The 22016-nt window shown below is 48.2% G+C and overlaps 1 long non-coding RNA gene across 1 annotated transcript; it reads right to left on the reverse strand.

Moving 5' to 3' along the window:
- Nucleotides 1-370: 370 nt before the first annotated feature.
- Nucleotides 371-1165, reverse strand: LOC141021544 (uncharacterized). The gene is made up of 2 exons (XR_012182871.1): nucleotides 1063-1165; nucleotides 371-556 (listed from the first exon to the last, which is right to left on the reverse strand). It is a non-coding gene; the product is annotated as an uncharacterized lncRNA (long non-coding RNA).
- Between the last annotated feature and the right edge of the window lie 20851 nt (nucleotides 1166-22016).

The following is a 22016-nucleotide window of genomic DNA, read 5'->3' on the forward strand; positions in this document are numbered from 1 at the left end:
ATGGGTGCAGGCTCTTTGCCATCTGCCAGCAGATGGCAAAGGCTGCAGGCTCTTTGCCATCCGCCAGCTGATGGAAAAGGCTGCAGGCTCTTTGCCATCCGCCAGCTGATGGCAAAGAATGCAGGCTCTTTGCCATCTGCTGGCGGATGGCAAAGAGAACAAATAGGCCAGACGAGCGATTCACAGGTTGCTGCCACGTGGCCTCTTTGCCATCTGCCAGCCGATGGCAAAGCTCTTTGCCATCTGCCAGCAGATGGCAAAGTGCCTATATTGCCTCATTTAATTTTGTTTTTTCTTATATCAATTCATTTTTCACAGAAAATCAAACATATATATATATATATGACCAATATAGCATATTCAACACATATTACCAATAGTCATGAACGCAAATATATCCAACACATGTTACCAATAGTAGCAAGTTTCATCCATACATATACATAGTTTCATCAATATTACACAGTTTCATCATAGGTAGCAAGTTTCACAAAGTCAAAACAAAAACTAAAGACAAGCACTCCATCAACCCAAGCTTCCGTGATCTGAAGCAAATCTACAAAATGGGAAAGAAGAAGACTAGAAGAAGAAGACTATTATGATGCAACTAAAATGTGAAGATTATTATGATGCAACTTATATATGTAAAATAGGTCATTTTGGAGCTAAGTATGGTTATTATGTCATTTTTGAGCTAGCTAAGCATACTAAGTCATTTTGGTGTAAAAAATGCTAAGTAAGGTCATTTTGGAACTAATAAGTTTATTATGTCATTTTGGAGCTAGCTAAGCATATGAAGCCATTTCGGGACTAAAATATGTCATTTCCTAAGCATATTATGTCATTCTAGAGCTAGCTAAGCATATTAAGTCATTTGGAGGAAAAAAATGCTAAGTATAGGTCATTTTAGAGCTATCCTAGGTTAAATAGGTCAATTTTGAGCTAGCTAAGCATATTAAGTCATTTTGGAGGAAAAAATGCTAAGTATAGGTCATTTTAAAGCTATCCTAGGTTAAATAGGTCATTTTGGAGCTAATAAGCAAAGCACTAGGCAAAACTTACCGTCAACCCGTAGGTGAAGGATCGGGGTTCTTGCTCGCGGTAGTAGCAGACGGAGGAGGATCGGGGTTCTTGCTCGCGCCAATGGCAGACGTCGATGCTTGTCATGAGTTATGCTGCACCAAATGAAAGATCATTTGCAATGTCTCGTTAGCATGATGCAACTCAAATGTGAAGATTAATAAGTAATGTCCATTCAAATGAAACTTACCGTGTCCGCCGGAGCAATGACTGGCATCGGCGGAGGGGTCTGACCGTTCTTCTCGCACATGGACTGCACATTTAAGTGTATCATCATCATGAACATAAAAAAATGGAATACCTAACATGAACTATAATATTAATCTTCATCGTCTATATATGCTTCGGGGTCAATAAATGCATCATCATCATCATCACTATCAGTAATGACGTGCTCATCATCATCATCAATAAATGCATCAACATGTGGAAGGCCTCCTTTACGTAATCGGTCAAGCATTGACAGGTCATCCACAACAGTAACCTCTTCTTGTTCCGGCTCTTCTTGTTCCAGCTCTTCTTGTTCCGGCTCATGCTCGGATTCACTGTCGCTGTCTACTTCAATGTTCTGGGGTGAAGTAGAGCGGTTCTTGTAACGTTTTTTGGAAAGACGTGTTTCTTGGAAGAACTCTCCTTCATATGTGTCTGGGTTAATGTGAGGTTCATAATCCTCTTCATTGGGGGGAGGTGGTCTAACATGTGGCGGCACTTCATAAACGACATCCCAACCATTGAGATTTGGATCACTTTGGCAGGCCCAAGGTAGATAGAAAACTTGGGTTGCCAGTTGAGCCGTAATATAGACATCGGGAACATCCAAATGGGTGCTTTGTTTGATTTCGACTAGCCCTATATGTTCATGAGTCCTTCTAGTCTCCTTTGGCTGGAACCAATAACATTTGAAGACTACGACGTTCGGTGGGTTTGCACCATAGAATAGAAGTTCATAAATTGCTTCAACTCTTCCATAATACTCGGTATCTCCTTCGCCGATAGCAGAGACACTGAATCTTCTAAGCTTGATGTCAGTGTGTATAAGATATTGCTTATAAGATCACTTTCTGGTAGCGACGACCGGAACAAAGCAAATAGGGGAGGGGGAAGAGATGATAGTCGAGCTCACCCCTAGACCGTACATAGAGGTGATAGTCGAACGACGAGGGCAACGGCAATGGGACCAATGGTGCTCCTCAAGATGAAGAGAAGATACCTGCACAGGAAAAGCACCGGCACAACCAACATAAGCACTCACACAACTATCTAATAAACATAATCAACAACATCATCTCACAGCTCAACAACACCTAACCAAAAGAAAATACGCAAGAAAGAAAGAACCCAAAAAATAATATGTTATGTGTTCGTGTGGCCTTTGTTTGCCATGCTTCTCCAAGTAATGGGAACTACTAGTAAGAGGGAGTTCCTGTTTCTTATGTGTTGAGTTGCTGACACCATAAACAATTTGTTATTTTGATTCAGAATATATCAAGCAGCATCGGAGATGGAGCCAAATGGATGGTCAACATTCAAGCCAGTATAGCATATGCAATTGTAACATTCATAGCAAAAAGACTATGTTCAAAGAAGACTATGTTCGCTCTTTAACCACAAATTCTCGGTCACATCGGCAGTCCCCTGCACATCTAGCATACTAGCTTTCTTCCCTTTCTTCTTACCATGGCTCTCAAGAAAAGAAGCAATGTTTTAGATTATCTTCTTTGAATAGATCATGTGCAAAATTACATTCTATCAATCATAATGATAAGGTTAAGGGCCTGTTCGGAGACTTGCTAGCTTCTCAAAAACTTCTCATATCGAGCTTCTAGCCTCACTTCTCACTTCACGTGGAGTGCAGCAAACTGTTCTGGAGCGAGGCAGCTTCTCCCCAGCCCCTGGGTGAGCTGGCAGCCCAACTGGGTCGGTGAAGCCCAGCTTCTTGCCACCTTGGGCCGGCTGGAAGCAGTCCATTTCGGGCTAAACTGCAAACAGGCCAAAAAAGGGAGAAACGAGCTGGGCCTGGTTCCTTGAGTGAATGCCTGTGCATATTTTTTCATAGGAGATAAATTGTATGAATTTTGGCTGTACATAGATCTGCTCTGCGAGTTGATTGCTCTATTTCTTGGCCTTGATTTTGCTCCAATGCTCACTACTTAATTTTCGTGGCTCGTTGTACAATTAATCTACGGCTGCCACCGGCTAAACAACACGTACTTTCGTATGCAGAACCGGATAGTTTCTAGCATGACATACAAGAGCAGAGGTTTCATTCTCGTACGTGCCTAGTAGTATGAATTAGTAGTAGCAATATATTAGCCTAGATGAAGATCGTTCTTTTTTGCTAGTGTGTGTACTACAGTGCCACAAATATTCCCAGTTAAGACAAGTTATAATAAAGACGAATAACCAGTTTTGTTATATGTCATACAACAAAAGTTTACGCATATGAACTATATAGCAGTACATTTGCACACATATACCAGTAGCAGTATAACTACACACATATAGCAGTACATTTTCTGCATAGCCAAAAAATGCATTTCACTGTTCTGAAATTTGTTCACACATTAGCAGTCATTGCAGTACCCACATAGCAATATGCATTAACTTGTGATTCCAGAATTAAACAACCAACAACATGCGCCAGGGTAGGCGCAACTGGTCGGTCTCCTCCCTCGCGGTGGGGCGGGAATGGACCGGCGGGATGGCCTATCCTCCGGCCATGTAGGGGAAACCGACGGCGGCGGAGACCGGTGAGGGCGGCGGCGGCGAACGGTGAGGGCGGCGGCGACCGATGAGGGCGGCAGGGAACCCTATCCAGCACGCACGGGAGTGGGCTGGGATTGTTTCGGGGTGGCTGGTTTTTTTTAGGGAGGCTGGGGGTTTTCTTTTCTTTAATTTTTCACTCTTTGCTTTTTTTTAGCAAGGAGAGAGATAGTCCCACCTCTTTGCCATCAGCCAGCGGATGGCAAAGGCCCACATCTTCGCCATCAGCCAACTGATGGCAAAGCCCCACCTCTTTGCCGTTTGCTCGCAGATGGCAAAGAGGTGGGGCTAGAGGGCCATTAGAGCGCCGTCATCCACTGGGCCCCACCCACTTCTTTGCCATCTGCCAGCAGACGGAAAAGATTCTTTGCCCTCAGCTGGCAGATGGCAAAGAGGTGGGTTGATAGGCCGTTACAGCACCGGTGTCCACTGGACCCCACCCACCTCTTTGCCGTCTGCCAGCGGACGGCAAAGATTCTTTGCCATCAGCTGGCAGATGGCAAAGAACTGGCTGATGACAACCAGGTTCTTTGCCGTCTGTCAGTTCTTTGCCGTCTGTTTTTTGTAAGCGGATGGCAAAGACGTTCTTTGCCATCCGCTGGCAGACGGCAAAGAGCTGACTGATGGCAAATTCCATGTTTCCAGTAGTGCTCGACCCTCGCCCACGTGGTGGACGTGCAGCAATTCATTCGGTCTCATATAGCCAGAACGATCTATACTGCACTACCATTATTGCTCGACTTCCCGAAGAGGCGAAGAGCCAATCGCAAGGTTAATATTTTGGAGATGCCAAGCGCAAGGTTATAGGAGAACGAGTAGTAGGTGCCGCGTCATTTATAAATAAAGTTTTTTTTCTTCAGTGGCACGTACGCAATATGATAGGTTCATATGGAGAGAAAAGGAAACCGCTCCACTATATACATAGTCAGGATGGGCCAGCCTACACGGTTGCTTGCTGGGGTTGCTCTCTTCACACTCTCTCACACAAAATGACTGTGGCCACATCTCTAACATCCCGGCGGATCACGTCCGCTTGGGGAAGGGGTGGATGCTTAGTGTAGATGCGGCGGCCGTCGCCGACGGCGAAAACCCACTGTTGGCACGTCCCGATCAGGGGTCCCCACCGTTCTCTCTCACAAAGCCGGTGAGGTTGCCTTCGTCCCTTGCTCACTACCGCGAGGTGGGCAGTTGCCGCCTCCCGCCGCCCTCCTCAAGGTTGAGCTACGTCCCTCAGGTACAACTCCCTTTACAGCCGGCTTGCACCACTGCTCCAGCTGCCCACATCACTCCATGTGGATATTTCTCTACTTCTTTGCCCCGCACATACCTCTACTGGCTTCTACGTACTGTATTTGTGATGAGTTTATGTCTCATCAACTAGTCCCAGTAATCTTATTCTAATCACGCTTCTTCAATTTCTTTGCCACAGGGATGCTCATCTCGATTTTGGTGAAACTGCACAAAATGATCCGATGGTCAAAAGGTTGCAAACTTCATTTATTAGGAAACTCGAACGTTGCCAGCAAATTGAAGCCTGGTCAGGGTTCACGGTTCAAGGGCTAGGGACTGCATGGATCTTTTTTTCTTTAGCTGCCTCTGTTCCAAAATAAGTGTCAACTTTAGTAGTAGTACAACTTTGTACTAAAGTTTGCACAAAGTTGAGACACTTATTTTGGAACGGAGGGAGTACATATTTGCTATGATCTGTCAATCATTGAGATGCAATAGCATGCATGTTAGTCTCCTTTGTATTTGATGAAATGTTGCAACGGGCAACCTTAGACGCAAGATACATGTAACAGAAGCTGGAAGCTTCATAGCATTGTACAAATTTATCTCGCTGATAAATTACAGTACGTACTATACTAGTACTTCCTTCGTTCCTAAATATAAGTCTTTGTAGAGATTTCACCATGAACCACATGCGGATGTATATAGATGCATTTTAAGTGTAGATTCATTCATTTTGTTCCGTATGTAGTGGAATCTCTACAAAGACTTATCTACTAGTAATAGCTAGCCCCCACTACTAGGAATTCTCTATCCTCTCCTTGAGCCACATCATCAAAATTGATGTAGCCGTTAGATGAAGTAAATCAGTCCATAATAGCCATCTAATCTAGACGTTGAGAGGCTCCGCACTAAGCCACATGCAAGCATGCAGAAATACCGTGGCACATGCATGTGAGTGGGTTTTAAATCACATCAACATGTCTGCATGCAAGCATGCACCAATAGCATGCATGTAAGTGAGCTTTTAAGTCCCATTAACATGTCAAAAAGAAAAATATAATCCCATTATGCAGTAGGAGTTGGCTGATCTTTTTTCCTTACGTGGGATGATCTAAATGCTGATGGGAGTTTATTTAGTTTGGCTACCACATTTGTCATGCGGTTATAGAGTTTTTTTAGTTCTATGAAATCAATAATTTTGCGCAGAGAGATATACCGCTGTTCCGCGGCAACGCGCGTGGACTCATCTAGTAATATTTAGGAACGGAGGGAGTACTATGTAAAGAGTTAGGTGTCGCACGGTGATAGTGTGAGGCGGGCCATGTAATCACTGAGCCTGCGTGTTTTCACTGCTCTTGCACGCCTCCGCTGTAAGAATGGAGAAAATTGTAATCTAGTAGTAGTACCTCCTTTCGCCGAAAGCGTGAGACATCCAGCAGTCCTACCACCTCAGTAATAAAGACCAATGAGCCGTCAAATCACATAGACCCAGGAGTAAGTTGGACGGACGAAGCAACCATCACTCTTGCGCCAGTGAGAGGTCGCGTCCGCTCTGCCCGGGCATGAATGCGGCACCGATTCTTTGGAGCGGCGCTGACCGTTTCGGGCGGGAAGCGCGCGCGGGCGATGGAGGGGCTTTGGGTGGGCCAGGCTGGTCAGGAGCGGGTGTGGAAGCTGTCCGCATGTCCCTACCGGACATGCCCGGAAACGAGAGGATGCATCGACTCTCGCGGCTAAAATCGTACACTACACAACATCTCTCTATAGGAGTAGGTCGATCTGTCGCTCTCTCTAACACACACATGCTGTTAAACACACACACACACACACACACACACACACGCACGCACGCACACGCACCTTGGTCCCGTTGCACCTTCTAACGTGACTTATTACACCTAGACGGAGGGAGTAGTAAGTATACGAGATACGGTGGCACACTGACTTAAGTCGAATACAAGTGCCCAAAATTTGTGTGCATGTTATAATAAGGATTCACTTAAAATAGTACGTGAGCGAACAGAGAGATCAATTGGACAGTGTTCCCGAGCAGTAGCGAGATGTGTGAGGTAAGATACACCGCTGGCGCTTTTAATTTTTCTTATTAATTTTTTTGTTTCATCCTCTGACCGGTGGGACCCAACGTACTACGTGGAGAGAGGTAAGGTGACTAAGGCTGCATTATTTCTGCACCACTGTGGATAGTCTTACCACCAAAGCCACATGACACAATTATGATTGAAATCCCAATGACTCCCACTACAAAAAAACACGGCATGCTTGTCACACGAATGCAGGAATGTATAAAAGGGTATTTCCCTCTCGTTGAACATAACGGGAGGGTTGTGTAGCTGGTTAGCCTGTTCGCTCATCAAACTTGAGGTCTCGGGTTCAATAACTACACTTGAGCATAATTTGTGCCAGGAGGATTCTTTGACTGGTCAAAATGTTTTCTAGGGTTTGCACGCTTCACACTCTCTCTCTAGTATATATATACACGCTGGAGCCTCAGTGCTTGTAGTTGCTCTCTTCACACTCTCTCGCCCTCTCCCGCTGGAGCCTCAGCGCTTGTAGTTGCTCTCTTCACACTCTCTCGCCCTCTCCAGATCTAAACAAGACTTCGTTGGCCTCTCTCTCCCCTCACTGCTGCTCAAGGAGCCGGCAGGATCCGTCCGCCGGGAAGGGAAGGAGGCTTAATGTTGTCGCCGTCGGCGAGGGACTACCGGCGCAGTTGTTCACTTTCCACCCAGCGGCGGCGCGGGAGGGCCTCCGACCCCTTCTTCTTCGCCGCCGTCCCGTCGCCCACCGAACCACGCCCCAAGAACCTTAAGGTATAATTTACTTACTCCACATGCATTTCTCTAGCTGCATGTATACCATGAATCTAGGACGTGGTTCAAAGAGGAAAGGAGTGGGGGAAAGTTGTGGGAAAAGTTGTATATAGCATGAATCTAGGACGTGGTTCAAAGAGGAAATGAAGGGGGAAAGTTGTATAGCATGAATCTAGGACGTGGTTCAAAGAGGAAAGGAATGGGGGAAAGTAGTGGGGAAAGTTGTATCGCATAAATCTAGGACGTGGTTCAAAGAGGAAAGGAAGGGGCGAAAGTACTAGTTCAAAAAGGAAAGGAAGGGACAAGGCTGTAGAGTTTGAGCATGACTAGATTTGCTGCGCTCACATAGGGAAAGGTGTCTAAAGATAACAAAACTGGGACCAACACAAATTGCTCCTTGGTTGTTTGTTCTTTGTTGCAACAGACTGTGCATGACCACAATACATCGGTAGATGCACATGGTGCTGGTGCGTCCACTGTCCCGTGCAAATCATTAGCTGTTGTTAATCTAAGGCCCTGTTTGGTTAAAAACTCCCTAGTCCCTACCTGCTTGGTTCCAGGGACTAAACATGGACTAGAGGTTATTAAATGACATGCTAAAAGACCATGTTACCCCTAGTAATGAACTAATAGAGACAAGGTGCGATGCGTGGCAGGGGAAACTGTTGGAAAAAGTCCCAAAAAGACTCCCTCGGGGTCTTCTTTCTTTAGTCCCAAATGCCCACTTTTAGTCCCTAAAAGTCCCTCCTGTTTGGTTTAGATGGGACTGACACGGAGTTTTTTTAGTCCCTACACCAAAATGTCCCTGTAAACAAACACCCTCTAATAATGCCGCTGGAAAATTGATGCAATGCCACAGTTAAAAGCAAATTACATGTTTAACAAATTTTATTGTTAATATAATCTCTATGTTAATATTAATCAATGCCACCGTTTGAGAAATGCTACTGTCTTGCTTTCTTTCCCATTTAGATAAGGTAGATGCTTCTTTTTGTTGGCTTCTGTGTCATACACCGTTATTGACCACTAATTGTTTCCTTTGCACCTCTGTGTAAACAGGGTTATCTACTTCACCTCGTTGCCATTGTGACCTTTTGTTGCACTGCACAAAACACTTTTGTTTTAAGAGTGTTTTGTGCAGTTCAACCAAAATGTCACACCGACAACGTTGCTTGATTGCTTGATCTTAGTGGAACTGCACAAGAGGAGATCTTACTTCCTATCCGTTAAGGCGAATTTGGTTCAGATCTTCTTCTTGTGAGTTGTTTGAATTCTGCATCATGAGAGGTCAGTACTAGCCTTCTTTCACATGATTCTGCAGTGTGCTTTCATATGTTGTGCTACTTGTACGATAATGTTGCTTGATTTTAGTGAACTGCACAAATGGAGACAAGACTTCCAATCTGTATGTGCACCGTAATATCCCATTGAGGTAAGATAAGGATATTTCACAACTGTTGTCCTGTATTTTGCCACTTTCATCAGAAAATTAAGTTTAGTACTATACTTGTGCTCCCTAATTGACATGCCAAATCTTACATTGAAGGCGAAGCTTGTCTGTTATTGAACCAAGTGATGAAGGGGAAGAACAAGCGGAAGAAAAACAAAAATCCACTCCCGGTGCTCTAATGAAGCACTGGAACTGTGATGACACAAGTAATGATATAGTTTTGCATCTTGATTTGTTGCTATGGCTGGAACGAGCAATTGTTTTGCCACTGATTTGATGCCACTCTTAATGTAATATGTAATTATCTCTACTTGTGCTAACAGGGATCTTCTTTGAAGATACCATATATTTTAGTGGAACTGCACAAGAAGATGTTGGAAACATTAAACTAATCGAGGAGTGTATAGTAAGCACGGCCACCACCGTAGATAGCAACAGATGGTTCCGAAGAAGTGCTTCATCTGTATGCTCTACACAATAAGCCTCCTAACAAAGGTTGGTACTCGCCCACTGATTTGATCCATATGATTGAGCTTTGTCATCTCTATTGGTGTTGTGCTACTGTTTAGATACTGTCATGAAAAAGTGGTATTGTCCTTCAGAAGTGCTTCATCTGTGCTGTTTTAAATATTTCCTTTCTTTTTTCGAGCAAACAGGGATGCTAGCATTTAGTAGTCCTCTTGTCTTTGCACAACAGGATCATCTTCCTCTGAAGAAGAATATGGAGTACGTGAAGTGACTAGTTCCGATTATGCCAGGATGAAGAACCCTGTCTATCTTCTCATCAGACGGAGCAGTTGAAGGATGGTTACATTACTCCCCACAAGACCAAACTAACTTCAGCTCAGAAGGACCGACAAATCTCCATTTTTTTGCTGTGATGCGCGAGTACAATGTTGTTATAGGATTCTTTCTGGTGAGTTCCATTTTTCTAAAAGTTTGCTCTACATGGACCATGTATGTGCCTGTTGAAACTGGTAATTCATAGTACAGTTTGCTTTATACTAATCACTTTTTTGTATTTGTGCAAACAGGGGTGCTCAGCTTGATTTCAATGGGAACTGCACAAAATGTTCATGAATACATCGAATCATTCATTTCCACCACAAGAAAGGAGGTGCCGATAAGTTCAAGGCGTTGCAACATATAAGGGCGAAATCATACAAGCTACGCGCGAATTTGGTTGATTTTGGTGGAACTGCACAAAAAGAACAGCTGGTTTATTTAGCACGAGGTGCCATGTCAATGTCCGAACTGATGGCAAACCCTGCCCATTCCACAATCCTAGGCATTTGATATTTTGGAATGGGACAACCTTGTCAAATTTTGCTCATTGATTTTAGCAAGACATGCGTTTGATATTTTCGAATGGGACGCCCTTTGCTGTCAGCAGCGTCGTTCAATTTTTTATTTATTCTTTAGTTGTGAAGTAAATATTGCCTCTGACATGTGAGTCGCTGAGATGCATAACCATCGATTGTTCTGAATGTTCTCTATGAATTGCCAGGCCTCTGTGTTTGATTGCAATGTACTGAAACGCTAAAAAGCTGCTCAAACTCTTTGTACTCCTTCTGTTCCTTTTTTACTTCGCACATTGTGAAAGTGCATACTTTTTTGTATAAGATTGGTCAAAGTAGAGATACTTTGACTGCAGACAAAACTTGTATGCAGACTAGAAAGGACCGGAGGGAGTACATGTGAAACTGCTGCAAACGAGGTGATCACCCTGGGAATATGCTAGTACATATTGCTTTGCATGTTCATCCAATGCCAGTGATATAGGAATTCGAACTAATCAAAATAAATTCATTCATACACGGTCAGATTTCATATAAACATGCCGGATTTGATTACATTTTATACATTCTTCAACTAAAAAGGGGTGCGCTGGAGGTATAATTAATTATCCGAAGCTACCCACCTGTGTCCCGCTGAGCCGAACAGAAGCTTCAGTGACTTAACTGCAGGTGCAGTTGCGTAACTGACATGTGGCCTGTTGGGCCCACGTGTCAGTCAGCCAACTGCACCAACAGTTAAGTAGAAGCAGTGTTCTTCTCCAGCCCAGCTCTCCGACTCCGCGTCGCCGCCAAGAAGCTAACCGGCCGTCAATGGTCAACCCGCCTAGCTTGGCTTCAACCGGAGGGTGGCAGCGGTGGCCTTACTTGGACCCGAGCGGCGGCGACCTACCGTGTTCTACTCTTCCTTGTTTTCTGTGTGGTGCGGCCTCGTTGGCAGCGGGGCGGGGCCTCGGCGGAGCCGGCGATGTCCTCTGTCTCGTTGCCGGCGGGCGGCGCCTCAGCGGAGCGGTGGAAATCTTCCCCGACGTTGCTGGCAGGGTGGGGCCTCGGCTGAGCCGGCGATGTCCTCTGCCTTGTTGTTGGCGGGGCGGGGCTTCGATGGAGCCGGCGGTGTCCTCTGCCTCGTTGTTGGCGCCGCGGGGCCTCGGCGGAGCAGGGCCTCATCGACGCCAGTGGAGCGGGGACTCGTCGGAGCCAGCATTGTCCTCTGCATCGTCGTCGGTCTCGCCAAACAGCGCCTCGCCCGCTTCATCGCCCTCTTTGCTAGCCTCTTTGTAGGCGGCCACAGCCTCCGCCACCCGCATGCGGTACCGCCAGCGCTCGAGGCGGCCCTTGCGGGCGGAGCGGTACGAGTCGAGCAGCGCCTCCTGCTCCGCCCGCTCCGCGGCGATCTGCTCCTCCGCCTGCAGGTGCTCCTGGAGGAGATGGTGGTTGTAGGCGGCGTCGGCATGCGCCTCCCGAAACTGCTCCTCACGCATCTGCCTCACCTTGTCCATATATTGGGCACGTGCCTCGCCGATGGTCATGGTGCAATGCACCGGCGAGGATGGCGCGGAGGAGGGGGTTGGCACCGGATCGTCGACTACCATGTTCTCCATTGGGACGTCGTCGTCCTCCGGCTGCCTGCCGGCCAGCCGGTCGGCAGCAATGGCTGCCATCTCCTTGTGCTCCATCGTTCGCCCGTCCCGAAGAGCGCTGGAGCGCGAGGAAGCCATGGTGGGCAGTAGTGGTGTGGACAGGAGAAAGGGAACGGATGTGGATGACTGCGGCTATGGCCGGTGCAGCAGTTTATATAGCAATGGTGGGCGGGCGGGGGGACGGACGCAAGTGCCTCCTTATTATATATATATATATATATAACTATAATTTATTTTGCTTCCTCCTGGTTTCCTGACATCATGGTCCCACACCATTGTCAACCTATGTAGTAGTCAATAAATGAGAGAATTGCACAAGAAGCGGCCGACAGCTGGGACCAAGCAGCTTGAGCAGTATTTGTGTTTTTGAGGTGTGAGCACTGCAGAGTTTTTCGATGTTTAGCCCAAATATTAATTTTTCTCCTCTGAACAACAAAGAAAACATCGCTGCAGGTATTAACTGGGCGGGCTGTGGCCCGTCTAGCCCAGGCTAGATATCCAGCCCAGATATTAATTTTTTTCAAGCTAAAAATGGCTAGCCCAGCTATACTTTTTTTAGGAATACCCAGGCAAGGTCAAGTTGTTATTCTCTGTCCCGCTGGGCTGCAATTCTTTCCTAGGAGGGATGCATTAGGCTTAACAAGAAAATGGGCTTTAAGAAATAATAAATGGGATGTAATTATAAAAATTGGGCAGTAACTATAAAAAAATGCACCAAACACGTGATTACTTTATAAAATATTATTTTTGGATATTGAAAATTTTAATTTCATTAATTGTTGCGAGCGCAATGTTTCGTTGGATTTTTACGTAATATAAATTTATATTGAAATTGTATTTAATCTGACTAGAAATTTCGGGATAAAAATATTTCGGATCCCATCAAAATGTGGGAAATTTTATTGAATTCTGTTTTGAACGGTTGGTTGAAATGGGTTGTACTTTTAACAAACTGTAAATGGGCTGTAGTAAATTCCATTAGAATTCAAAAATGGGCTACACATTCTTACAAATCTCAAATGGGCTATAAGTTCTCTGCCACACGCTTCTGGCCTTACTAAGTTGACGCGTCCCCTAAAAAACAGAGTTGACGCGTATGCAAGGCTTTGTCAACTTATAGTCAACACACGGTTCTAGCAGCAGTGGCCGTTGGATGTCCATCCAATGGATGCCGTGCTTCTTCTTCAATCTCAGATATTCTAGCTTCACCCGCCCAAAAAATGATTCCTCCCCCTGACATCTGGGGCGCACCGTTTCGGAAGCTGACCTGTGGGCCTACTAAGTTGACGTACCAAAGGCTTTGCCAACTTAGTCAATATAAAGGATTCTAGCTACAGTGACCGTACGATGTCCATCCAACGGTCGTCGTGCTTCTTCAACCTCTGGTCTTCTTGCTCCAGCCGCCCAAAGCAGCGCCGGGCATGCCGCCTGCTCCTGCCTCCCGTGGCCGGCTGTGCTGCCGTGGAGGCCTCACCGCCCCCTACTACTCCCACCGCTGGCCAGGCCATCCCTCCACTCACCCACACCCCCTATTATTCTGCGGCGACGACAGCCTCACACCGCAGCTGAACTAGTGAACCCTCGTACTCCTCTCCGCGCGGGCTTCCACTACTGCGTCTTCCCTGGCTCCGCGTCGTCCCCTTCCTAGGCCTCGCCGTCGTCCAGACCACCGCCCTGGTGCTCTCGGCGCGGCGTGGTCAACGTGGTCAACGACCGACTTCCATCAGAAGAGTACTGTACGTGGAGAGGCTGACAGCTGGGTCCAGGCGGCCGCAAGGAAGTGCCTCCTTATTACGCGCAAAATAATTATTCCTCCACCTGACAGCAGGGACCCACCGGACGGGCCACCTTATTTCGCGAAAAAACGTTTCCCCCCTGACTGCTGGGACCCACCGGACGGGCTAGCGTATTTCGTGAAAAAAACGTTCCCCCCGCTGTCAGCTCGGACCCACCGGAAGTGCCTCCTTATTACGCACAAAAAAATGAATACTCCCCCTGCTAGCTGGGACCCACCATGGTGGGAGGCTGACTTGTGGGCCTACTAAGTTGACTGGGACGGGGGCCTTTGTCAACTTTAGTCAATATGAACGATTCTAGCTCCAGTGACCGTACGATGTCCATCCAACGGCCGTAGTGCTTCTTCAACCTCTGGTCTTCTTGCTCCAGCCGCCCAAAGCAGCGCCGGTTGTGCCGCATGCTCCTGCCTTCCGTGGCCGGCTGTGCTGCCGCGGAGGCCTCACCGCCTCCTACTATTCCCACCGCTGGCCAAGCCGCGACGGTAGCCTCACACCGCAGCCGAACCAGTGAACCCTCGTACTCCTCTCCGCATGGGCTTCCACTGCCGCGTCTTCCCCGGCTCCCCGTCGTCCCCTTCCTAGGCCTCGCCGTCGTCCACCGCCCTGGTGCTCTCGGCGCGGCGTGGTCAACGTGGTCAAGGAACGACTTCCATCGGACGTGGACTGTACGTGGAGAGGCTGACAGCTGGGTCCACAGCCGCAGCAAGGAAGTGCCTCCTTATTACGCGGAAAATAATGATTCCTCCACCTGACAGCTGGGACCCACCGGACGAGCCACTGTATTTCGCGAAAAAAACGTTTCCCCCTGACTGTTGGGACCCACTAGCTACATCTGCGCACGCAAGGAAGTGCGTCCGGGCAAAAAAAAACGATTCGCCCCCCTGACTGCTGGGACCCACCAGCTACATCTTCGCAGGCAAGGAAGTGCCTGACAGTCAGGACCCACCTGGTCGAAGCGTACGTAGCGTTGTCATTCTGGTCGCGAACGCGTACGTACATATATACTGGTGGATTTACAGGCGCGCACGTGTCGTAGTAGAGGCGCGTACGTGTCGTAGTAGAGGCGCGCACGTAGCATGTACACGTACGTACAGCGGCCAGGGTGCAAGAAAGAAAATACGGCCACGTATGTGTACATACGGGCGGGGTCTCGAACACCTACTCGCGCATACGTACGGCCAGGGCTCGTGTACATGGCTGGGTCGGAACGGAGAAACAGCGTCGTCGTCGTGTTCATGGGGAGGCAACGGAATGCGTCGTGTTCATGGAGAGGTAACGGAATGCGTCGTGTTCATCGGGAGGCAACGGGACGTGTGGGAGCCAACCGGCTGGGTCGGAACGGAATGCGTGGTCGTGTTCATCGGGAGGGCTTGGACGGAACAGGCGATGGAAACGAGGCCCGGCGTACCGCACAACGGAGGAAACGGACCTCCTACGTTCGGAACGGGGTCCTGTTGATCGGGAGGGGTCTGGCGTACCGCAAAATGGAGGAAACGGACCTCCTACGGTCGAAACAGGGGTCCTGTTGATCGGGAGGGGTGTGGCGTACTGCAAAACAGACGAAACGGACCTCCTACGGTCGAAACGGGGGTCCTGTTGATCGGGAGGGGTGTGGCGTACCGCAAAACGGACGAAACGGACCTCCTACGGTCGAAACGGGGGTCCTGTTCATCGGGAGGGGTGTGGCGTAGCGCAAAACGGACGAAACGGACCTCCTATGGTCGAAACGGGGGTCCTGTTCATCGGGAGGGGTGTGGCGTACCGCAAAACGGGACTCCACGGGATACTGTGATCTCCACCGTCGACCTCCTCCAACCTCCACGGGCTACCGTCGACCTCCTCCAGCCTCCACGGGCTCCTGTTCATCCAGCCTCCACCGCGCGCTACTCCACCGGCTACTGTTCAACCACCCCTCCACGGGCACCCCTCCACCGTCTACTGTTCATCTAGCCCTCCACACCACGGGGTCCTGTTCAACCACCCCTCCACGGGCACCCCTCCACCGTCTACTGTTCATCCAGCCCTCCACACCATGGGGTCCTGTACATCCAGAGGCAACGCCACCGCTCACTGTTCATCCAACCCCCCCTGCAACGCTCACTGTTCATCCAATCGATCGGCTTCAGTTAGCAACAGTAGCAAAGGAATCGCTCGATCGGGTTCAGTTAACAGCCATTGATCGATCGCTCGGGTTCAGTAACGCGTAGCCTGCAGTGCAATCGCTCGGGTTCAGTTAGAGCCCAATGCCTCGCTCGGGTTCAGCTAGAGCCAATCCCTCGCACACACGCGCGTACGTGTACGAGAGAAACGCGCATCGCTCGGCCCCCGACCTCCCACTCTAACCGGGAACTCCCCGAAATTTTCCTCCCCCTCGCTTCTACCATGGTTTTTTCCGTCATGGACGGCCCAAAGAATGTCATGCAGCTGCGTCTCCGGCCTGCCCAGGACGAAAAGCCCATTTTCTGTCATGATTTTTTGTCATAGAAGTAGGCGCCCACCACATCTATGATGATACCGGGTTTTGTCACAATTATCGTCATAGAAGTGTCATATGTATGACAGAAAAAAAATTCGTTCGGCCCAAAATGTCACGGATGTGTCTTTTTTTTGTAGTGACTCAGTGTGCCCTTGCCATTGCATTTGGTGCATCGATTTGAGTTCTCCACGGTGATACGTGGAAGTTACAAGTTGAGAAGCTTATTACCCTTGGGTGCTTGGTACCCTTGAGCTTGTTCCTCCTGGGTGCTTGGGCGCCCTAGACGGTTGGTGGTGTTCGGAGCTCAATCATTGTGGTGTAAAGCTCCGGGCAAGCGTCGGGGTCTCCAATTAGGTTGTGGAGATCGCCCCGAGCAATTTGATGGGTTCGGTGACCGCCCCCAAGGGTTGCCATTTTTACGGGTTCGGTGACCGCCCTCAAGGGTCCCTTAGTGGAATCACGACATCTTGCATTATGTGAGGGCGTGAGGAGATTACGGTGGCCTTAGTGGCTTCTTGGGGAGCATTGTTGTGACGCCCGGATAATTAAGCTACAGTAACCTATGCTAATGATGCCACATCACCTCGGTTACTATTGATAAACTCGCGTTAGTTCGAAACCGATTCAAATTCAAAATCAAGCAGACAATAAAACTTTTCAAATATTAAAACTATAATGTTCGGAGTGAACCAAATATTTCATAGGAAATTATGGTGGAGAAACCACACCTTTATAAAATGTTTAAATACTATAAGGTGAATAAAACAGTAGCAAAAACTATTATTTAAGTACTTTTAAATATTAAATAATTATGAAACTATTTTAGCTTGGGTAATAAATTAAGGTGACAGTGATATATTTGATGATACTAATTTAGGTGCTAACTTGGTATTAATAAAAACTAAAATAACAGAAACAAAAAAAAACAAAAAAAAAATAGAACAAAACAAAAGACCTAAGCTACTGGGCACTTTTGGCCCATCTAGCAACTTACCCAGGTCAGCCCATCTCTCCCTCCTTCAACCTGTAGCAGGGGCATCGTGGAGCACATCCACGGACACCATGGCGTCGTGGCGCACATCCGCGCCCCCCTCGCCCTACTTAACATCGCCAGGCTCCCTCCCTCGATCCCCTCCTAACCCTAGCACCAATCACTCCCTCCCTCACTCCCTTTCATTCTCTCCCGAACGCTTCTGGCGCCGCGGCGCCGTCGATCCCACGGCCTCCATCCACCCCGCGCCTCACGGAGACGTCCCGGAGGACCACCGTCGTCGTCCACGTCGGCTCCGCCCTTCGGCTCAAGCCGAGGCCCTCTCCATCAATGGGATCGAACCCTCCATCAACCTCTGTCGCCGGTCGTCTTCGTCGGAACCGCCGCTCAAGCGCCGCCCCGTCCACCCCAAGCGCGCCCCGACCTCCCCGGGGTGAGCCACCACCGTCCCCCGCTTTTCCCCCTCGCCCCTGTCGCCGAAGCCCTCGCCGTAGGCCGCCTCCGCCCACCGCACGCCCGCGCGCCTCACCCGAGCAACCCGCGCCCACCTCGTGCTCGTGGCCACGCCCAGCCGCCTCCTAGACGCGCTGTCGTCGTGCTCCGGCCGCCTGGACAGCCCAGAGCCCGTGCGTGGCCTCGCCCAGCCTCCCGCACTCTGTCACCGCTGCTTCTGCGTTCTGCTGCTAACACTGCTGTTGCCTCCTCTTCCCTGCTACTCACGTCGCGCGCCGTGCTCGCGCACCGCTGCCGGCTGCGACCCAGCCGCCCCTGGCCTCGCCTGGCCTGCGCCCGCGCAACCACGCACCCTTGTCCAGCCACCCGCTTGCTGTACTGCTGCTAACTACTGTAGATGCAACTAGCTTTACCAATATTACATTGAGTAACTCTCTAGACAGCCCCTAAACAAAAACTAATCAAGTGCTAACATGAGTAAAAACAATATGAGTAGAAAGTATACATGACAAACTCCATTTTATCCCACTGGACTAAATCCTTTCGATGCCTGGATTAAATCCTATGAAAATTGCAAAATGCTTTGTTGTGTTAACAGGGAACAGAAGTAACCCCTAGCTATGTGTTCCGTGTGTGTGTATGTGTTTTCTGTGTGTGTGGCCAGCCGTGACTAATTTCCAGCCATGTCCAATTAGTTTAGGATTAATTAGTAGTTAGGTTATCTACTAGTACATGACATGTGGGACTCCCCCTTGATTAAATTAGTGAGTTGTTTTATTAACATTTGAGACAATGGCATATGGGACCAGCCTACACTATTCATCCTTTAACTATTCAATCTTTGACTAGGTCAACCCACCCCACTGGCATACTCATAGGCTAGAATAACACTAGGAGACAAAAATAATTACTGTTATAATTTCGAATTAAATTAAATCTAGTAATTTCTAGAAAATGAATTAAATTTTAAAAATTAATATAAAATAATCCGTAGCTCGGATGAAAATAATTTATACATAAAAGTTGCTCAGAACGATGAGACGAATCCGAGTATGCATCCCGTTCGTCTGCCACACATCCCTAGCATAGCAAACACGCAACTTTCCCTCTCCGGTTCATCTGTCCGAAAACGCGAAACACCGGGAATACTTTCCCGGGTGTTTCCCCCTTCGCTAGTATAGCCTAGTACTGCGTTAGGGCACATCTAGCACTGCGTTTGCCATGTTACGTTTTTGTGACGCTTTGATTGCTTTGTTATTTATTATGTTCCCCCTCCGTTACTTCTTTCCGGTAGACCCTGAGACTGCCGGCGACCCCTAGTTCGACTACGGTGTTGACGACCTCTCCTTGCCAGAGCAACCAGGCAAGCCCCCCCCCTTGATCACCAGATATCGCCTATTCTTCTCTATACTGCTTGCATTAGAGTAGTGTAGCATGTTACTGCTTTCCGTTAATCCTATCCTGATGCATAGCCTATCATTGTTGCTGCAGTTGTTAACCTTACCTGCTATCCTACTGCTTAGTATAGGATGCTAGTGTTCCATCAGTGGCCCTACACTCTCGTCCATCTGCCATGCTATACTACTGGGCCGTGATCACTTCGGGAGGTGATCACGGGTATATACTATATACTTTATATACATGACACATGTGGTGACTAAAGTCGGGTCGGCTCGTTGAGTACCCGCAAGTGATTCTGATGAGGGGGCTGAAAGGACAGGTGGCTCCATCCCGGTAGAGGTGGGCCTGGGTTCCTGACGGCCCCCGACTGTTACTTTGTGGCGGAGCGACAGGGCAGGTTGAGACCACCTAGGAGAGAGGTGGGCCTGGCCCTAGTCGGCGTTCGCGGATACTTAACACGCTTAACGAGATCTTGGTATTTGATCTGAGTCTGGCCATTTGGTCTATACGCACTAACCAACTACGCGGGAACAGTTATGGGCACTCGATGTCGTGGTATCAGCCGAAGCTCTTCTTGACGTCAGCGACGGAGCGGCGCGCGCCGGATTGGACTGGAACGCCTGCTAGGCTAGGTCTGCTTCCGGCCGCGTACGCAACGTGCAGGTGTGCAATGGGCGATGGGCCCAGACCCCTGCGCGCATAGGATTTAGACCGGCGTGCTGACCTCTCTATTGAGCCTAGGTGGGGCTGCGACGTGTTGATCTTCCGAGGCCGGGAATGACCCAGGAAAGTGTGTCCGGGCAAATGGGATCGAGCGTGTTGGGTTATGTGGTGCACCCCTGCAAGGAAGTTTATCTATTCGAATAGCCGTGTCCCTCGGTAAAAGGACGACCCGAAGTTGTACCTTGACCTTATGACAACTAGAACTGGATACTTAATAAAACACACCCTTCCAAGTGCCAGATATAACCCGGTGATCGCTCTCTAACAGGGCGACGAGGAGGGGATCGCCGGGTAGGATTATGCTATACGATGCTACTTGGTGAACTTCAATCTACACTCTTCTACGTGCTGCAAGATGGAGGTGGCCAGAAGCATAGTCTTCGACAGGATTAGGTACCCCCCTCTTATTCTGGCATTCTGCAGTTCAGTCCACCGATATGGCCCTTTACACATATACCCATGCATATGTAGTGTAGCTCCTTGCTTGCGAGTACTTTGGATGAGTACTCACGGTTGCTTTTCTCCCTCTTTTCCCCCTTTCCTTTCTACCTGGTTGTCGCAACCAGATGCTGGAGCCCAGGAGCCAGACGCCACCGTCGACGACGACTCCTACTACCCCGGAGGTGCCTACTACTACGTGCAGCCCGCTGACGACGACCAGGAGTAGTTAGGAGGATCCCAGGCAGGAGGCCTGCGCCTCTTTCGATCTGTATCCCCGTTTGTGCTAGCCTTCTTAAGGCAAACTTGTTTAACTTATGTCTGTACTCAGATATTGTTGCTTCCGCTGACTTGTCTATGATCGAGCACTTGTATTCGAGCCCTCGAGGCCCCTGGCTTGTATTATGATGCTTGTATGACTTATTTATGTTTTAGAGTTGTGTTGTGATATCTTCCCATGAGTCCCTGATCTTGATCGTACACGTTTGCGTGCATGATTAGTGTACGGTCAAATCGGGGGCGTCACAATTGTGCCTCCACACTGCTCCAAATGGAGATTAGCATCCGCAAGGGTGTGAACTTCGGGATACATCGTCGTCTCCGCGTACCTCGGTTATCTCTTACCCGAGCCCTTTACTTATGCACTTTACTTTGCGATAGCCATATTGTTTCTTGTCATATATCTTGCCATCACATAGTTGTTTATCTTGCTTAGCATAAGTTGTTGGTGCACATAGGTGAGCCTAGTTGTTGTAGGTTTTGTGCTTGACAAATTAACCGCTAGGTTTATTCCGCATTTGTTCAAGCCTAAACCGTAATTATTTTAAAACGCCTATTCACCCCCTCTAGGCGACATCCACGATCTTTCAACCGGTACTTGTTATCGATTACCTAGGGACAAATGACTTTCTTGTTGACAAAAGCTATCCACTTTTATTACCTTGCAATTTACTTGTAGTTTTTTATTCTCGCAAAGTACTCGTAGTTTTATTCTCGCAAAATAGTTTCATAAAGCAAACGTTAAGCGTGTGTAGAGTTGTACCGGTGGTCGGTAGAACTTGAGGGAATATTTGTTCTACCTTTAGCTCCTCGTTGGGTTCGACACTCTTATTTATCGAAGAAGGCTACAAACGACCCCCTATACTTGTGGGTTATCAAGACCTTTTTCTGGCATCGTTGCCGGGGAGCAATAGCATGGGGTGAGTATTCTCGTGTGTGCTTGTTTGCTTTATCACTAAGTAGTTTTTATTTTCTGTTCTAAGTTGTTCTCTATCTTTACTTATGGATATGGAACACGAAACACCAAAAAAATTAGTGGTACTTGCTACTCATGGAGATGGGGAACCTCCTAAACTCCTCGATGCTTGTTATGTGAAAGATATTATGCACTACTTTGATAATCCTGAGAAAACCCCATTCAACTTGATAATGGGAGTAACGTTGGAT

The sequence above is a fragment of the Aegilops tauschii genome, chromosome 4, assembly GCF_002575655.3.
Source record: "Aegilops tauschii subsp. strangulata cultivar AL8/78 chromosome 4, Aet v6.0, whole genome shotgun sequence".
Lineage (NCBI taxonomy): Eukaryota > Viridiplantae > Streptophyta > Magnoliopsida > Poales > Poaceae > Aegilops > Aegilops tauschii.